This window comes from Acinonyx jubatus, chromosome C2 (assembly GCF_027475565.1).
Source record: "Acinonyx jubatus isolate Ajub_Pintada_27869175 chromosome C2, VMU_Ajub_asm_v1.0, whole genome shotgun sequence".
Taxonomy (NCBI): Eukaryota; Metazoa; Chordata; class Mammalia; order Carnivora; family Felidae; genus Acinonyx; species Acinonyx jubatus.
The window spans coordinates 70,645,452-70,661,409 of NC_069384.1; the positions used below are offsets into that span (position 1 = coordinate 70,645,452).

The 15,958-nt window shown below is 41.9% G+C and overlaps 1 protein-coding gene across 1 annotated transcript in view; it reads right to left on the reverse strand.

The window, feature by feature from the left end:
- TFRC (transferrin receptor) overlaps positions 1-15,291 on the reverse strand; it is a 52,885-nt gene extending 37,594 nt beyond the window's left edge. Inside the window, exon 1 of the mRNA XM_027061099.2 lies at positions 15,253-15,291. The gene's annotated coding sequence lies outside the window, so the exon portion shown is untranslated. The remainder of the gene's footprint in view (positions 1-15,252) is intronic.
- Between the last annotated feature and the right edge of the window lie 667 nt (positions 15,292-15,958).

Genomic DNA, 15,958 nt, shown 5'->3' on the forward strand with positions numbered 1-15,958 from the left:
TCAGCACATCTGTTTAGTGTTTCTTATTTTCATCTTCCTCCTTTGGACATCTGTACTTTGTAATTCTTTCACTCCTGTTGGGAGTTTCTCTTCCTCCATGGTGGACATTTGGCATCTTAAACAAGAACACTTATGGTAAACTGTATGCCATGTGGCCAAACATTGCCTAAAGAGGCCTTTGAAAGAACACTGTGACGTGCTCGGTGGCTGCTGATGTGAATAGGGAAATTGAACATATGTGTCCAGAAGACACTTGCAAGCAGATGATTAAATCTAACTCCCAAGTCAGCACATCCAGTGTTCGGGAAAAATACTGTATCATCAGAAACTTTTTGGTTTCTTCAGCTTAATATAGACAAGTAGACAAGTGTTCCCTTGGTTTGGAAAATGATTGTGATGAAATTTTTATTTCTCATACATGGAAATGTGGTCAAGGAGGCAACTTTTTGGTGGCTACATCTGTGAGGGCTGGCCCGGTTTGCCCTGGTTCATCTCACACAGTCTCTTAAATGGTAGGGAAGCTGTGTCCCAGAGCCAGGGTTCTAGAGCAACTAACATTCACTGAGCCCAGACCCCATCCAGGCGCTGGGTGGGGTGCTTCTACTGTGTCACACACAGTATCTTAGCCTCCTAAAGATCCCGTGAAATAGGCACCATACCCATCTTATAGGTGAAAGAATGGAAGCACAAAGAATACAAAACAATTGACTTCAAGTGCCATGCTTTTTCAGTGGTATAGCCTAGCTTCAGATCTTTGAGATCTTCTATCTGAAAACCACCTTTCACTACATCTTAAGTTGGAATTTTGAAATACTGTCCAACAGGCAGATGGTCGAAGCTCTGTGCCCAGAGTAGAGTAACTTACTCCAGCCTGGACCTTACAACCATACTCATCTTAGGAAGGTTTGAGTCCAATTTGTAACGGAATTTGATGTCACCGGCACAAAATAAAAGACCCTAAGATATAAAGACAAGATCACTAGGTGCAGTGTGCCTGGAATAACAATCTCTCAGAACATTTCCCAGAAGTAACCTATGCTACAGTGAGATTTTGAATTTGCTTAACTGATGACATGAAGGTCCACAGCCCACAACCAGGTAAGCAGAAAGCAGCCAAGCTAAAATGTAGTCATGATAAACCACTTTTTTTTTTTTACCTTTATTTTGAGAGACAGAGAGAGACAGAGCCTGAACAGGGAGGGGCAGAGAGAGAAGGACACTCAGAATCGGAAGCAGGCTCCAGGCTCTGAGCTGTCAGCACAGAGCCCGATGAGGGGCTCAAACTCACGAACGGCGAGATTATGACCTGAGCCGAAGTCAGACACCCAACTAACTGAGCCACCCAGACGCCCCTTGATAAACCACTTCTAAACCTCATAAGATTACCCTTCTGAGACTGGATTCAAACAAAGAAGCATCTGAAGGGACCCACTGGCTTGTGTAATGAAGTCCAACACAGGACTCAAATGTAGGCAGTGGCAGCTCCAAAGGGAAAGAGAATCCAGGGAACAGGAGGCATTCCTGCTGAGCCCAGTGCTGTCCGCATTAATGGAGGGAGATCCCAGGTCCACCCTTAACTTTACTAAGGAAAAGGCAGGTTCCCTGCAGGTGTTGAGGTTGAATCAAACTAAAGTAGATTTTGAGATCCACATGGAGCCTGGACGCTAGCCTGGGTCTTCTTAAGCTATACTGTGCATGTGAGTCTCCTGGGGGTCTGTTAAAATGCAGATTCTGACTCAGAAGTTCCCAGTGGGGGCCTGTGACTTGACTCCGCATTTCTAACAAGCTCCCTGGTGATGCCCAGGTTGCTTCAGAACACATTTGAGTAGATTGTAGAGGAAAGAGGTTTTCATTAGCCTGCTTCTCCAGCACGCCCCACAGGGAGGGCACACTGTGTGGCCAGCTGACTTGAAAGTGGTTTCTGCTTGGCAGCTGTTTTCTGTAACTGTAGCAGCTTATATTCTACCAAGCTTTTCCGTGGACAAGGGCAATTCCTGGGGCGATCACAGCTTAAATAAAACAGCCCTTAAGACCATTCAGCTCCTTTGCTGGAACTCCACAATTGCCAAACAACCCACTCATCCTAATTCTTGAGGCTTTTCCCTCCTGAGAGGATGTTAGACTCCAGTATGAAGATTCAGCCTTGCCAGCAGCCCTCTTGCTCCACACAGAGTAATGAAGACGGCTGATGAATCAGTGTTTTGTGCCGTTGGGTAGCAGATTTCTTAATAACCATAGGGGAACTGATAAAAATTGAGTTTTGGGAACTGATAAAAATTGAGTTTCTGAAACTGAATTAGAGGAATGACCTATTGTGAACTTCACGGAGTTACTCCAGGAAAGAGCAGCTGGATAGCCAGTCCCTGCAGACTCTGCCCGGGAACACCACCCTCTCCTGCAGACCCAGCCAGGGCTGGAACAAGGGTAGGATTTTTCGAAAATGATCAAACACCACCACAAATACCCCACCCCCATCTTTCAAACAAACAAACAAAAACTCTTAGCTTTACTATATCACTCCTCCCTGCCCGCCCTGCCAGCCCAATCACACACTCACAAGAGATGAAACAAACCACAGCGTGCGCATTTGGGAATCTAATTTTGGAGTCTAGTTAAAGGTTGGCTGTAGTGGGGGCACCAGCCTTGACCTGCTTCCTTTTATTCACCTGATTTAGCAAGAGGGAGGTGGCCTCTGTGTCAGGACTCTCACACTTGGAGCTGTGGAGGACTGGTACGGGCATAGTGCAGGTGGCATTGTTGGGCCTTGCCTGGGAATGGGCTCTCAAGACTATCCTTTCTGCCCCAGGGTAGCCTAGACCTGAGGTGTCCCTGACCCACCAGGGCCCTTCCCTAGACACCGAGCCTTGGGTGAGTCTCTGATTCTGCCCCTGAGGACCTCAGACACTCAGCCTGTCTGGATATCTCTGTGCAATTAGCTCCTGGAAGGCCCGCCCTTGCCCTAACCCATTTCTCTCTGGCTGCTTAGCACTGGGCTGGGTCATGAATAGCCCTAAACCAGCATCCTGTCTGAGTGGCAGCGGGCACCAATCTGGGCTTGTGTGCAAGATCCCTCTGCTAGAGAGACTATATAACATCGTCCTGTTTGTAAGCCTGAGCTGCTTTGGGGCCATCTGTCAAGTCCCTGCTGCTTGTCTGAGGCATACCTCTGATTTTCCCTGTGTACACAGAATAGAGAGAATCAGTCTGTGAATGAGTGAGCCTTTATGGGTTCACATTCCCATTCATCTTATCTTATTTATGGTGTATTTAATGTTTATGGAGGATCTACTGTGTGTCAGGCACTGTGCCAATAAACAGCTGCCTCAGAATGCTTCCCTTGAGGGGCACCTGGGTAGCTCTGACTTCAACTCAGGTCATGATCTCACGGTTCATGGGTTCGAGCCCCACATTAGGCTCTCTGCTGTCAGCACAGAGTCTGTTTCAGATTCTCTGTCCCCCCCCCACCCCCCGCAAAAATAAATAAACATTTAAAAGAAAGAAAGAAAAAAAGAAGGCTTCCCTTGAGTTCTCTCTGATCACTCATCTATCTTCCAGCAGCCTATTATTCTACTTCTGCAGCATCAAAAGCCTTTGAAACATTAAGAGGAGCATCCTTGTTTCATATTTGCGTATCACTTAAAACAGAAAAATGGTCAGCACAGTGGATCTATAGAAGTGCTTCATCATTATCTAATTTCTAAGAAGATTTATAAAACAAGGGGGGCAACAGATATGCAAATGTCATGAATTATCTGAGAGAAGGTACGTGATGAGTTGAAGGTTAGCTACCCACATGCTCACATCTGGACCTCTACAATGAGATTCCTTCTGCTCACTGTACAAATACCAATTTGTGTCCTTTTTCTCTCTAAGTGCCAGATCTTTATTCCCAGGTGCCTGTGGACACCTCCACCTGGATAACCCACTCAAATCCAACCTGTCCCAGAGAGAACCCAACATCCTCCTCCCCAAAGCTGGGGCCTCTGCCTCCTGTCTTCCCTGCTCCAGAACACTGTGTTTTACAGATTTAGGGCGGTTCTGGGGACTCTCCCCAGAGCCACCTGGTGGGTGCTCGGTAAGTGTTTATTGAAGGGCACTCCTTTGGCATTGGTTTGTTCCTGGGCTCAGACAAAACCAGCCTGTTTATTGGGTGACTTCTCCAAACAAGTTGCCCTGAATTAGAGATAATCATAAAATGGGTGCTGCTGGTGAAAATCATAGAAGAGATTCCAGCACCTCCATCTTTGTTTTTGTTTGTTGTCAGAGCTCACTCTTGGGAGAGTTTCAAGTTTCCACGAGGAAGGAAAAGAGATATTGACACGTCCTGCTTTGAAACCTCAGCATGTCACCCCAAATCACTGTCCTGGAAGAAGAGCAAGGACTTCACGTTGGCCCGGCTCCATGATATTTGGCCTGTGTCCAGTGATGGTTTGTAAGCGGTGAGGAGGAGGCTGAGACAGTCCAAACAAAACTGTGTTTCTGGAAGTTGTCTGATATGTACATAAGTGTGTCGAAAATGGTCAAGAGGGAGATGCTCCACACTAACAGGTAATAATGGGGGAAACTGAGTGTGGGGGCTAGGCAGGAACTCTGTACTGTCTTCATAGTGTTGTTATAAATCCAAAACTGTTCTAAAAAACAAAGTCTGTTTGAAAAGAAAAAAAGTTTAGGGGGGAAAAAACAAATGAAAAAGCAGATGGTGAAAAATTCAGGAATTGCATAATAAATGCAAAAGCTGAAACTCAAGGCAACATGTGCTTGCCAGGGACCTGTTAGACAAGGACTTCTGAGGGTTCAGAGGAGGGAAGACTGGCCAGGAGGATGTAGGGGGCCTCCTGGAGGTAACAAGGCCTGGGGAATCCGGAAGGTTCCATCTGGGCAGGCCATGAGCACTTTGATACCCCACAGCCAAAGCACAGAAGGTATTCAAGAGCCCATAGACAAAAAGAAGTCACCTTTGGAACCAAAAAACTCAGATTGAAATCTCATCTTAAGATAAGTGTCTTAGAGATACGTACTTATCTCCAGGTATCTTAAGTTCTCCAAACCCCAATCATATCTCTTCTCTCTAAAATGCTATAAAATAGTGCTCATCTCACAGGTTTGAGCGAGATAATGCAGTAAAGTGTTTAGAATGGTGTGGACACCTTAGAGGGGCATCAACTGTATTAGCTGTTGCTGATGCTATTGTCAAAACTTTAGGTCAGAATGACTCCTAAACTCACTGAAGCCCAGATTCTTCTCCCCAAACTTCTCACTCTCAGCTTCCATTCAAATCAGACCCCAATTGTTCTCCCCTCCTGACTTTCTAGACCGACTTCCTTCATCTTTCTCTATTTCAGGCCCAGGGGGCCCTTCATCCACTTCTGCCATGGGCTCCTTCCCTCTTCCCCAGATAATTTCTTATTCATATTCTTTTTCTTTTTAATTTTAGAGAGAAAGAGAAAGAGAGAGAATGCAAGCAGGGGAGAGAGGCAGAGGGAGAAAGAGAGAGAATCTTAAGCAGGCTCCACGCTCAGTGTAGAGCCGGACACGGGGCTCGATCCCCCAACCTGGGATCATGACCCAAGCCAAAATCAAGAGTTGGACACTTAACCGACTGAGCCATCCAGGCACCCCAATAAATTATTATTCTTTTTGTCTTTCCTGTTCACTGATCATCCTGACCCCCTTTCCCCAAATGTGTCCTAGTACCTGTCAGTCCTACTGAGTCTCATTAAAGCCAGGACTATTTGCTCCTATCACAGCTGTATCTTAAGATTCATCTCCAGTTAGAATTCAAAGATAATAAGAAAGGGACCATCTTATCCTAAGATATTCAACCCAAATTATACTTTTCCTACTATCAACAACAAAATAAAAAAGGCTAACGAAAGTATTGGTTTTAGAAATATAATATCTGTAGTTCCCTATAGCACGGTACCATCTGGATTATTGGAAAGGGGTGCAAAATATACATGGCCTGGAGAAAATCTCACATGAGAGGTTGGGATTATCAGTTTAGCAAAGAAAGAACCTTTCCTCTTTGCGACTATAGTCCTTTACTGTTAGCAGAATGAGATGTCCTTGGACATCTGGTGCTTATAAGTTTACCCATTGGCAAAGAGATTGATAAAATTAATCAAAGGGGCTGTATCTCCCTCCCAGGCACACCCTTACTTTCCTGTGGTTTCCCACGGCTTTAGATCCATCAGAGCAGTAAAGAGCAAGATTAATAGAGGGCCGTAAATTTAGATTTGGAGTCATTTTAGTTGAAAAGTCCTCTGTCATAGTGTGTAAGAATTCTCATTCATTGCTGGTGGAAATACAAAATGGTAGAGCCACTCTGGAAGACAGACTGGCCATTTCTTATAAAGTTACATATAGTTTTACCATTCAATATGGCAATCACAGGCATTTACTGAACAGATTTGAAAACTTATGTACACAAAAATCCACACACGAACGTTTACAGCAGTTTTACTCATAATCTGCAAAAATTGGAGGCAACCAAGATAGTCCTCAAAAGGTGAAGGTATGAAAAAAAAAAACTCCAGCACACCCATACAATGGAATACTATTCCGAAATAAAAAGGAATGAGCTATTAATTCATGCAACAACATACAAAACATTGCTAAATTAAACACATATTGCTAAGTGAAAAGAGCCAATCTTAAAAGGCTATTCCATTTATATAACATTCTGAAAAAGGTAAAATTATAGAAATATAAAACATATCAGTGGTTGCCAGGAGTGTGGGGAGTGGAGAGGGCTGAATAGATGAACTGCATTTTAGGGCAGTAAAACTGTTCTGTATGTTACATGAGACTGCATTTTTCAAACACACAGAACTTTATAGCACAAGGAATCAACCTTAATGTAAAAAAAATTAGGTCAGGGAAATCCCAGAGCAGAATGTAGACTATGATAAAAGAATCTGTTAGTAAAATATATGATAATAATTTAACTGAAGAGAGTGGACTAAATGACTTTGGAAATGAGTGGAGATTGTAAGACCAAAGGCAAAAGGAACTCTACCTGAGCACTATACTTTAGTTGATAAAGTTATTTCCTATGCGGATATGGGTTAACAATCCTGAAACCACTATACGCATATACTGGGATTAAACAAATAAGTAAATGGGTGGCAGGTAATGGGAGCCAAATTTACTACTCTTGCAGTATGAAGTTACAGATGAGCAAGGGGAAAGGCTAGAATGAATTATGTGATACTAGATTGGAGTTGGAGATATCAGTATGAACCTGTGTTTAGCTTAATATAGTCACAGATGGATATAATATAGTAACAATTATGGATGTATGTGTGTGCACAGATTAGTATACACATATAAAAACAATAAAGTTAATCAAACCAAAATTTGTCCTTTGAAAAGATAATCAAGATTGACAACATTTTAGCTAAACTGACCAAATTAAAAGAGAGAAAAAACTCACTCAAAATATGAAAATCAAGAGTGAGAGAACATCACTACCAACATTACAGAAATAAGAGAGATTATAAAATAATACTAGGAATAGCTGTATGCCAACAAATTAGACAATTTAGATGAAATGGGCAAATTCCTAGAAAGACACAAACTATGGATACTGACTGAAGACAATAGAAATTTATATAAACTTATAACAAGAAATTGAAATAGAAATTTTATAACTCCATACAAATAAAAGCTCAGGCCCATATAGCTTCACAGGTGAATTCTAACATATATTTAAGGAAGAAAGAGTAACAATTCTTCACAAACTCTTCCAAAAAATAAAGGCAGGGGGAACACTTTCGAACTCACTCTATGAGGTTAGTATTACCCTCAAACCAAAACCAAACACTTTATAGGAAAAAAACAGAGCAATATCTCCCATGAATATAGATGTAAAATTTTTCAACAAAATACTTGAAAACTGAAATGAGCAACATATAAAAAGGATTATACACCATGACCAAGCACGATTTATCCCAGGAGTACAAGGTTGGTTTAACATCTGAAAATCAATTAATATAATATACTATAACAATAGAATAGAAGACCAAAACCACATGATCATCTCAATAGATCCAGAAAAAGATTTGACAAGATTCAACACCCTTTCATTGTAAAAACACTCAACAGGAGCGCCTGGATGGCTCAGTGGGTTAAGTGTCTGACATCAGCTCAGGTTATGATCTCACGGTTTGTGAGTTCAAGCCCCGTGTCGGGCTCTGTGCTGGCAGCTCAGAACCTGGAAAGAACCTGCTTCAGATTCTCTGTCTCCCTCTCTTTCTGCCCCTCCCCTGCTCGCACTCTGTCTCTGTCTCAAAATAAATAAACATCGACCAAAAAACACTCAAGAAATGAAAGGAAACTACCCCAACCTGATAAAAAACACTTATTAAAAAACCACAGCTAACATCATACTTAGTGCTGAAACACTGAATGTCTTCCCCTAAGATCAGGAACAAGACAAAGATGCCTACTGTCACTACTTGTATTCAACATGTGCTGGAGGTCCTAGCTAATGCAACTTGGCAAGAAAAAATAAATAAATAAAAAGTATCCAGATTGAAATGGAAGAAGTGAAACTATCTCCCACTTGTAATTAATAAGATTCTGGAGATAGAAAATCCTAATGAATCCACTAAAAAGCTATTAGCATATACATATATATTTCTTAGTTCTGTCCACTGAGAGAGCCTAGAAGCAACAACACCCAGGTACAGTGAGGACACCCAGTGCCCAGATCTTGGTTTCCAATACCATTCCTCAATAAAAAGAAACTAAGCTCCTTGGAGAAATGGCTGGGGCATGGAATATACAACATAAATACGGAACATCTGCTAGTGCCAGAAAGTAAGGAAGTACTCAAAGAAAAACATACAAGGATATGTCCATGGCAACCGAAGGAGCTCCCAATAGCCAAAACTGGAACAATGTCCAGCAACAAAATAAATAGCATAATAATACTGGCTTATAACTCCAAGTATAAAATAAATACCCACAAGATCCTACTGATACCAATAAATGATTGACTAAATAAATAAGTAGAAAAAGACAGAAGAATTCCAAACAATATATGTAGATATTATTTCATTAAGGACATAGAGAAGAACTTCCTACCCCTAAAGGATAGGGTGTGCATAGTGACTTTCTTCCAAAGTATACCATATGAAAGGGGGAGAAAAAAGAAAACTTTACATATAATACCTCAACTAGGTGATCAAGGTCAACATCCACAGTGAAAAGTCATGTTGACAGTACCATTGATATGATGTGATCAAATGGCACTTTATTCCTATGGTTTTCCTCCCCAAAACCCATAACCCCAGTCTAATCATGAGGAAAACATCAGATAAATTCCAACTGAAGGGCATTCTACAAAATACTTAAACAGAACTCCTCAAAACTGTCAAGTTCACTAAAAACAAGAAAAGTCTGAGAAACTCTTGCATTCTAGAGGAGCCTAACGAGACATGGTAACTATATGTATGTGGAATCCTGGATGATATCCCAGAACAGAAATGGAACATACGTAAAAACCAAGAAATCCAAATTTAAGTATGGACTTCAGTTAAGAATAATGTATCAGGGTGTCTGGCTGGCTCCATTGGTAGAGCATGAAACTCTTGATCTCAGGGTTATGAGTTCAAGCCCCACACAGGGTGTAGAGCTTACTTAAAAAAAAAAAAGTATCAACTTTGGTTCATATGATAAATATGATAATGTGTAATAGCAATGTAAGATAACAGTAGGAGAAACTGGGTGTGAAGTATAACTTTCTTTATTATCCTTGTAACTTTTCTGCAAATCAAAAAAAAAATTTTAAGTAGAAAGTTTGCTTAAAAAAATATATGGGTGAAGGTGAGCAAAACATATAAACTTCTAGTTATAAATAAATAAGTCCTGGGGATGTAATGTACAGCATGGTGACTATGGTTAATAATACTGTATTGCATAAAGTTGCTAAAACATGCACACACACACATATACATACATATACACATAGTTGTTGGCAAGGAATAGAAGAAAAAATCCCAGAAAGTTAATAGCAGATAATTTTTAAAACTTTTTTCTTTTTCATTAAATGTTTCTTAATGAATGTGTATTACTTTGAACATTAAAAAAAAAACCTGTCATTTTTTCCAGCTTTACTGAGGTATAGCTGACAATTCGAAATGGTATATATTATAAGAGATTATTTAATATACATATACATTGTGAAATAGTTACCACAGTTAAACCACTTAGCATCTCTCTCACCTCCCATAGTTACCGTTTCCTTTTCTTTTTGTGGCGAGAATACTTAAGATCTACCCTCTCAGCGAATTCCAAGTACATAAAACAATCTCATTAACCATAGTCATATTGTGTATTAGATCTCCAGAGCGTATTCATCTCGCAGAATTGAAATTCTGTACCCCTTGACCAACATCTTCCTGTTTCCCTCTCCCACATGTTTGTAACCATGGAAAAAGAAAGTAATTATTTAAAAACAAACCCCAGCTTTCTCACTTCTATATTATATCCACTTCTATTACATAATAAGAGGCATATCTTTCTCTTATGCTGATCACGATGCAGACAAGAGATTCGTGCCAAAAGCTGACTCATGCTGAGCACATACGATGTGCCATGCATTGTGCGTACATCAATTCTCCTTATCAACCCAATGAGGTGGGCACTCATGTAATCATTGTGCCCATTTTACAGCTGAGAAAACTTAGAGTGGTTAGGAATTTGCCCCACTAGGAAGGTGTACAGCTAGAATTTGAATCCAGGTCAACGGGCTCCAGAACCCATGATGGCCTGGGCTAGGATGAAGCACAGGGCCTGAGGGCTGGCTGGTTGTCTGGTTGGCTAATACTCAAGGTTCAGAGTAGTGGCAGGAGGATAGGCTAGCAGGTCCTGAGCATCTCTGCCTGGCAGCCACACAGGCCACAGTGCTCTTGGGGCTTCCCAGTGCCCCCCCCACAAGCCCCCCACCACAGCACAACCACGGTGGAGCGATGGGGCTGGGGTGGAGCCTTTCCTTCCCTCCTCAGCAGAAAGCCCCCTTCTTCCAAAGACAGAGAGTGCGGGGAGGCCAGGCCGTTGCTGACAGGGTCTCTGCATTGCACTATGGTCACGTGTGTGGGTCGGTGCTCCCTGGAGCTGTGTGACTCGGAGGTCTGGTGGCTGGTAGCACCGTCTATGAGGTAAGAGAAGGGACTGTGGTCTCGGCAACCTAGATTTGGACAGGGTAAGTAGACCCCAGCTCCCCAGCCATGGAATCACCCCATGCCCCCAGTATGTGTGCAGCAATAGCTTCCCTATGGCAATGGGTCTAAGCCCAAGACCCAAAGCAGCCCGAGACTTACAACGGTCTTGGAGAGAGCTAAGAAAGCAATCCCATTCAGGCACCCTCATAAGCCCTGGGAAGGCCAAGTTGACAATAATGACAAAGACTACCCAGAGCTCTGCCTTGGGACCGCACTGTGGACATCTCAAGTCTTCACTAAATTCTTCTTTAGCATCACACCACTGCCTTCATTGAGGGACAATAATGAAAAGTCCCAAGAGTCTCAATATTGATTGAACTTGTCATAGGAGTGATTAAGAAAGATGGCCTTCACCACATCACAAACAGTGTCTGTCTTTGGGGGCTCTGGGAATTTTTCTAGGGCTTCAGTACCAGAAAAGGCTGAACTTCTTCTGATCAACTGGGTTGTTTTACTTTTGACACAGTTTTTAATTACCTTTTTTTCTTTTTAACGTTATTCATTTTTGAGAGACAGAGACAGAGTGTGAGTTGGGGAGGGGTAGACAGAGAGAGAGAGGGAGACACAGAATCTGAAGCAGGCTCCAGGCTCTGAGCTGCCAGCACAGAGCCCGATGCAGGGCTCGAGCCCACAGACCATGAGATCATGACCTGAGCTAAAGTCGAACGCTCAACTGACTGAGCCACCCAGGCGTCCCTTAATTACCTTTTTTTTTTTACACAATATACACAATACACACATACAATGTACAAAATACACATTACTTACAATATACACATGCAAAAGTGAATAAACCTTGAGTGTATGACTTTTAAAATGTCCTTATGTACTTGAGCCCAAGTAATCAGCTCCTGATTCACAGCGTGGAACAATGCCAGCTCTCAGGAACCTCCCACTTGCCACCTCTCAGTCAATACCCTGCCCACAATGGTAACTGCTGTTCTGACTTCTTTCATCATGGCTTTGCTTTTCCTGCAGAGGTTCTGCTGGGAATCTTGTTCCTGACTGTGTTTCTTTCTCTGCTGTAGCCCCAGGGAGTTAGAATCAATTCTGGGGTACCATTCCAGCACCGTGCACAACTTCAGGGTGTGCATTTTTTAGATAGGGGCCCTACCCTTCTGGTTTCCTCTTATCTTCCTGTCATCCTCAATAGGACCAAATGGTTTAAACAACAGAGTTGGAGCCTGTCCAACCTTCTGCATTGCTGTCGACCAACTGGGTGGCCTTGGGCCAGCTACTTGACCTCTTTGAATTGCCTATGAGCCAGCCTCTCCCAATCCTGCTGCCCTCCCTCTTCTGCAGATAGTAATCCCATAGGCATTTTTAATAAACGTCCTGTGTACAAATCTTCCTCTTGATCTGTTTCTCAGACACCCTACCTTCAATGATCATCCTTATCTATAAGATAATAGTACCTGCCTCACAGGGTTGTTCTGAGCATTAATAAAATATGTAAAATAATTAGCCCGGTACACTGGCCTTGAGTGGGACTCAATAAAATATAGCTAATATAGTAATTTAAAAGTTGTATTTACCTCCATCGCCACCTCCAACCCTCTTTTGGAATGATACAGAGGTAAAACAAGTATAAAGATAAAACTCTTACGAAGTTGAGACTTTTCCCATGCAGCTACGTGGAACATTGTTTTCCTATCGATAAAACACAGAGGAAATGGAAATGGAATCATAAGGGTGCTTGGTAGAATGGGTTTAGGACAAGAGAAGTCTCTCTCTGGAAATTACCCAAGGCTGGAGAGACCTGCCTCATGTCCTCCCCATGGAAAGGGTCACCCAGCTCCAAAGCTTCTTGCTGTAGGATCAGCTGAGGCCTTCACTCCACCTGCAGCCCAGGCCAACCTCTGCCAATCCTGCTGCCCTCCCTCCTCTCCAAGAGTTAGATGGGAAGTCATCTTTAATAACCTCCTGTGTACAAATCTTGCTCTTGGCCTTCTTCCCAGACACCCTACCAGGGACAGTTACACGGTTTGATTATTAAGGGGCCCTATCTCTGACAGTCTAGTACGTCTGTCTCCACAATGGGCATGTACCGTCCTAGTTCCCCTGACAGGGGACTGTCCCCTCCAGACTTGGTAATCTGTAGAAAATGATCAGAGTTGGAGACTGGCAAAAAACACACAAAAGTCCTAATGTTTCCTCCACTCCTACCCAAATGAAAAAGAAAAATTTTAACAAAGTCCCGCAAACCACTGAAGAGGAACAATCCAAATCATACTTCTCAGAAGTATGTGGTATTAACATTGCTTCAGTCTGTAAGGCTCCATAGTAAAAACTGAGTTTTTGTTTTTGCCTTAAAGCCTCAAGTTAAGCAAAAAGGAAGAACCCACTGTTGGTAGCAGGTAAGAAAAAGTACAAAAATCTTCAAGACTAATCAAAACTTAAAAACTTTTTAAAGCCTTTTTTTTCAAAATTTTTAAGTAATCTCTACACCCAATGTGGGGCTTGAACTCACAACCCCAAGACCAAGGGTCACATGCTCCACCGACTGAACCACCAGGCACCCCTATGGTAACTCTCTCTCTTTCTTTCTTTCTTTCTTTCTTTCTTTCTTTCTTTCTTTCTTTCTTTCTTAATATGAAATTTATTGTCAAATTGGTTTCCATACAACACTCAGTGCTCATCCCAAAAGGTGCCCTCCTCAATACCCATCACCCACCCTCCCCTCCCTCCCACCCCCCATCTACCCTCAGTTTATTCTCAGTTTTTAAGAGTCTCTTATGCTTTGGCTCTCTCCCTCTCTAACCTCTTTTTTTTTTCTTCCCCTCCCCCATGGACTTCTGTTAAGTTTCTCAGGATCCACAGAAGAGTGAAAACATATGGTATCTGTCTTTCTCTGTATGACTTACTGCACTTAGCATAACACTCTCCAGTTCCATCCACGTTGCTACAAAAGGCCGTACTTCATTCTTTCTCATTTTCACGTAGTACTCCATTGTGTATATAAACCACAATTTCTTTATCCATTCATCAGTTGATGGACATTTAGGCTCTTTCCATAATTTGGCTACTGTTGAAAGTGCTGCTATAAACATTGGGGTACAAGTGCCCCTATGCATCAGGGACTCCTGTATCCCTTGGGTAAATTCCTAACAGTGCTACTGCTGGGTCATAGGGTAGGTCTATTTTTAATTTTTTGAGGAACCTCCACACTGTTTTCCAGAGCGGCTGCACCAGTTTGCATTCCCACCAACAGTGCAAGAGGGTTCCCGTTTCTCCACATCCTCTCCAGCATCTATAGTCTCCTGATTTGTTCATTTTGGCCACTCTGACTGGCGTGAGGTGATATCTGAGTGTGGTTTTGATTTTTATTTCGCTAATGAGGAGTGACGTTGAGCATCTTTTCATGTATGATAACATTCTTAATGTCTATCTATAAGGAATTCTGATGCACCCATCTCATGCATACTATACAGCTGTTTATTATACAACTATTTAAAAGAACAAGGTAGAGCTGTAAGCACTGAGACCAAATCACATCCAAGATAGAGTCAGTCAAACAAGCAAGCTGCAACGTGGCTGCCTTCAGGAGGGCAGGAAGTAGGGACAGTGGGAACTGACTGGAAAGGGGCATGAGGAAACCTGGGGGATGGAATATATAGGATATTATCAATAATGATTAACTTTTAGGGAGTGGGCCAAGGTAGGAAAGAGGGAAAGAGAAGTTTTTCATTTTATAGCTTTCTGTAGTAGTTGAGATATTTTCTTCCCCTATGCAAGTGCCTTTTTTATTTTTTTCATGATGAAACCTTTATAATAGGTGACTTTATAATAAAAGTAATTTTTCATATTGGATGAGAAAGAACTCCCATAACCACCTCTGTTCTACAAATTCATATATAATGGACTATCAGCTTTGAGTTTATCTAGAGTGGCAATGGTAGGCTTATGGTAAGCCAGTTGTTTGGACCTAATGACCCAATCGTGGCCCATTGATCTTAACCATGCTTATACCTAACCTTTGAAGCATACAGCCACATAAAGGATTTAGTTGTTCACAAACACCTACTTGTGAAAAAGTAGAGGATCATTGCAGGATCTTAAGAAAAATCTCTGGACCATAGCATATCCCTGTGGAGAAAGATAAGTAACAAAATAGAATGTGAACAAGAACCCAAGGCTTACCACACCACACCAGATTCGTTTCAAAGGAACTGAGTTTGGGAATCCCCAGTGGCCCACAGAACCCATATAAACATATATATACTCATGTGAAAACAATCAATCAGGAAGCTAACAAATATGCAGTATTCTCCTTAATAGTAAATTCCTAATTAATGATTCAAGACTTTAGCAATCTGTAATTTCTTTCTTTCTTTCTTTCTTTCTTTCTTTCTTTCTTTCTTTCTTTCTTTTACTATACAAGACCTACTTCTAGATAGGCCCACAGTAAATATTAAATAAAATCTTGCAAAAATTCAACTGAAAGAAGTAAGCCCAGTTTGTGTAGTTCCTATGTGAGTTTAGAGAGCACACACACAATGTCTGTAACTTCGTATATGCTACATTACGCTGAAAAAACAAAACAAAACACACACACACACACACACACACACACACACACACACACAAAAGACCTCTAGTTTGTTTAAAGACATAAGCATGAGGGGCTCCTGGGTGGCTGAGTCAGTTGATTCTCTGACTTTGACTCAGGTCATGATCTCAGTTCATGAGTTCAAGCTCCACATCGGGCTTTGTGCTGACAGCTCAGAGCC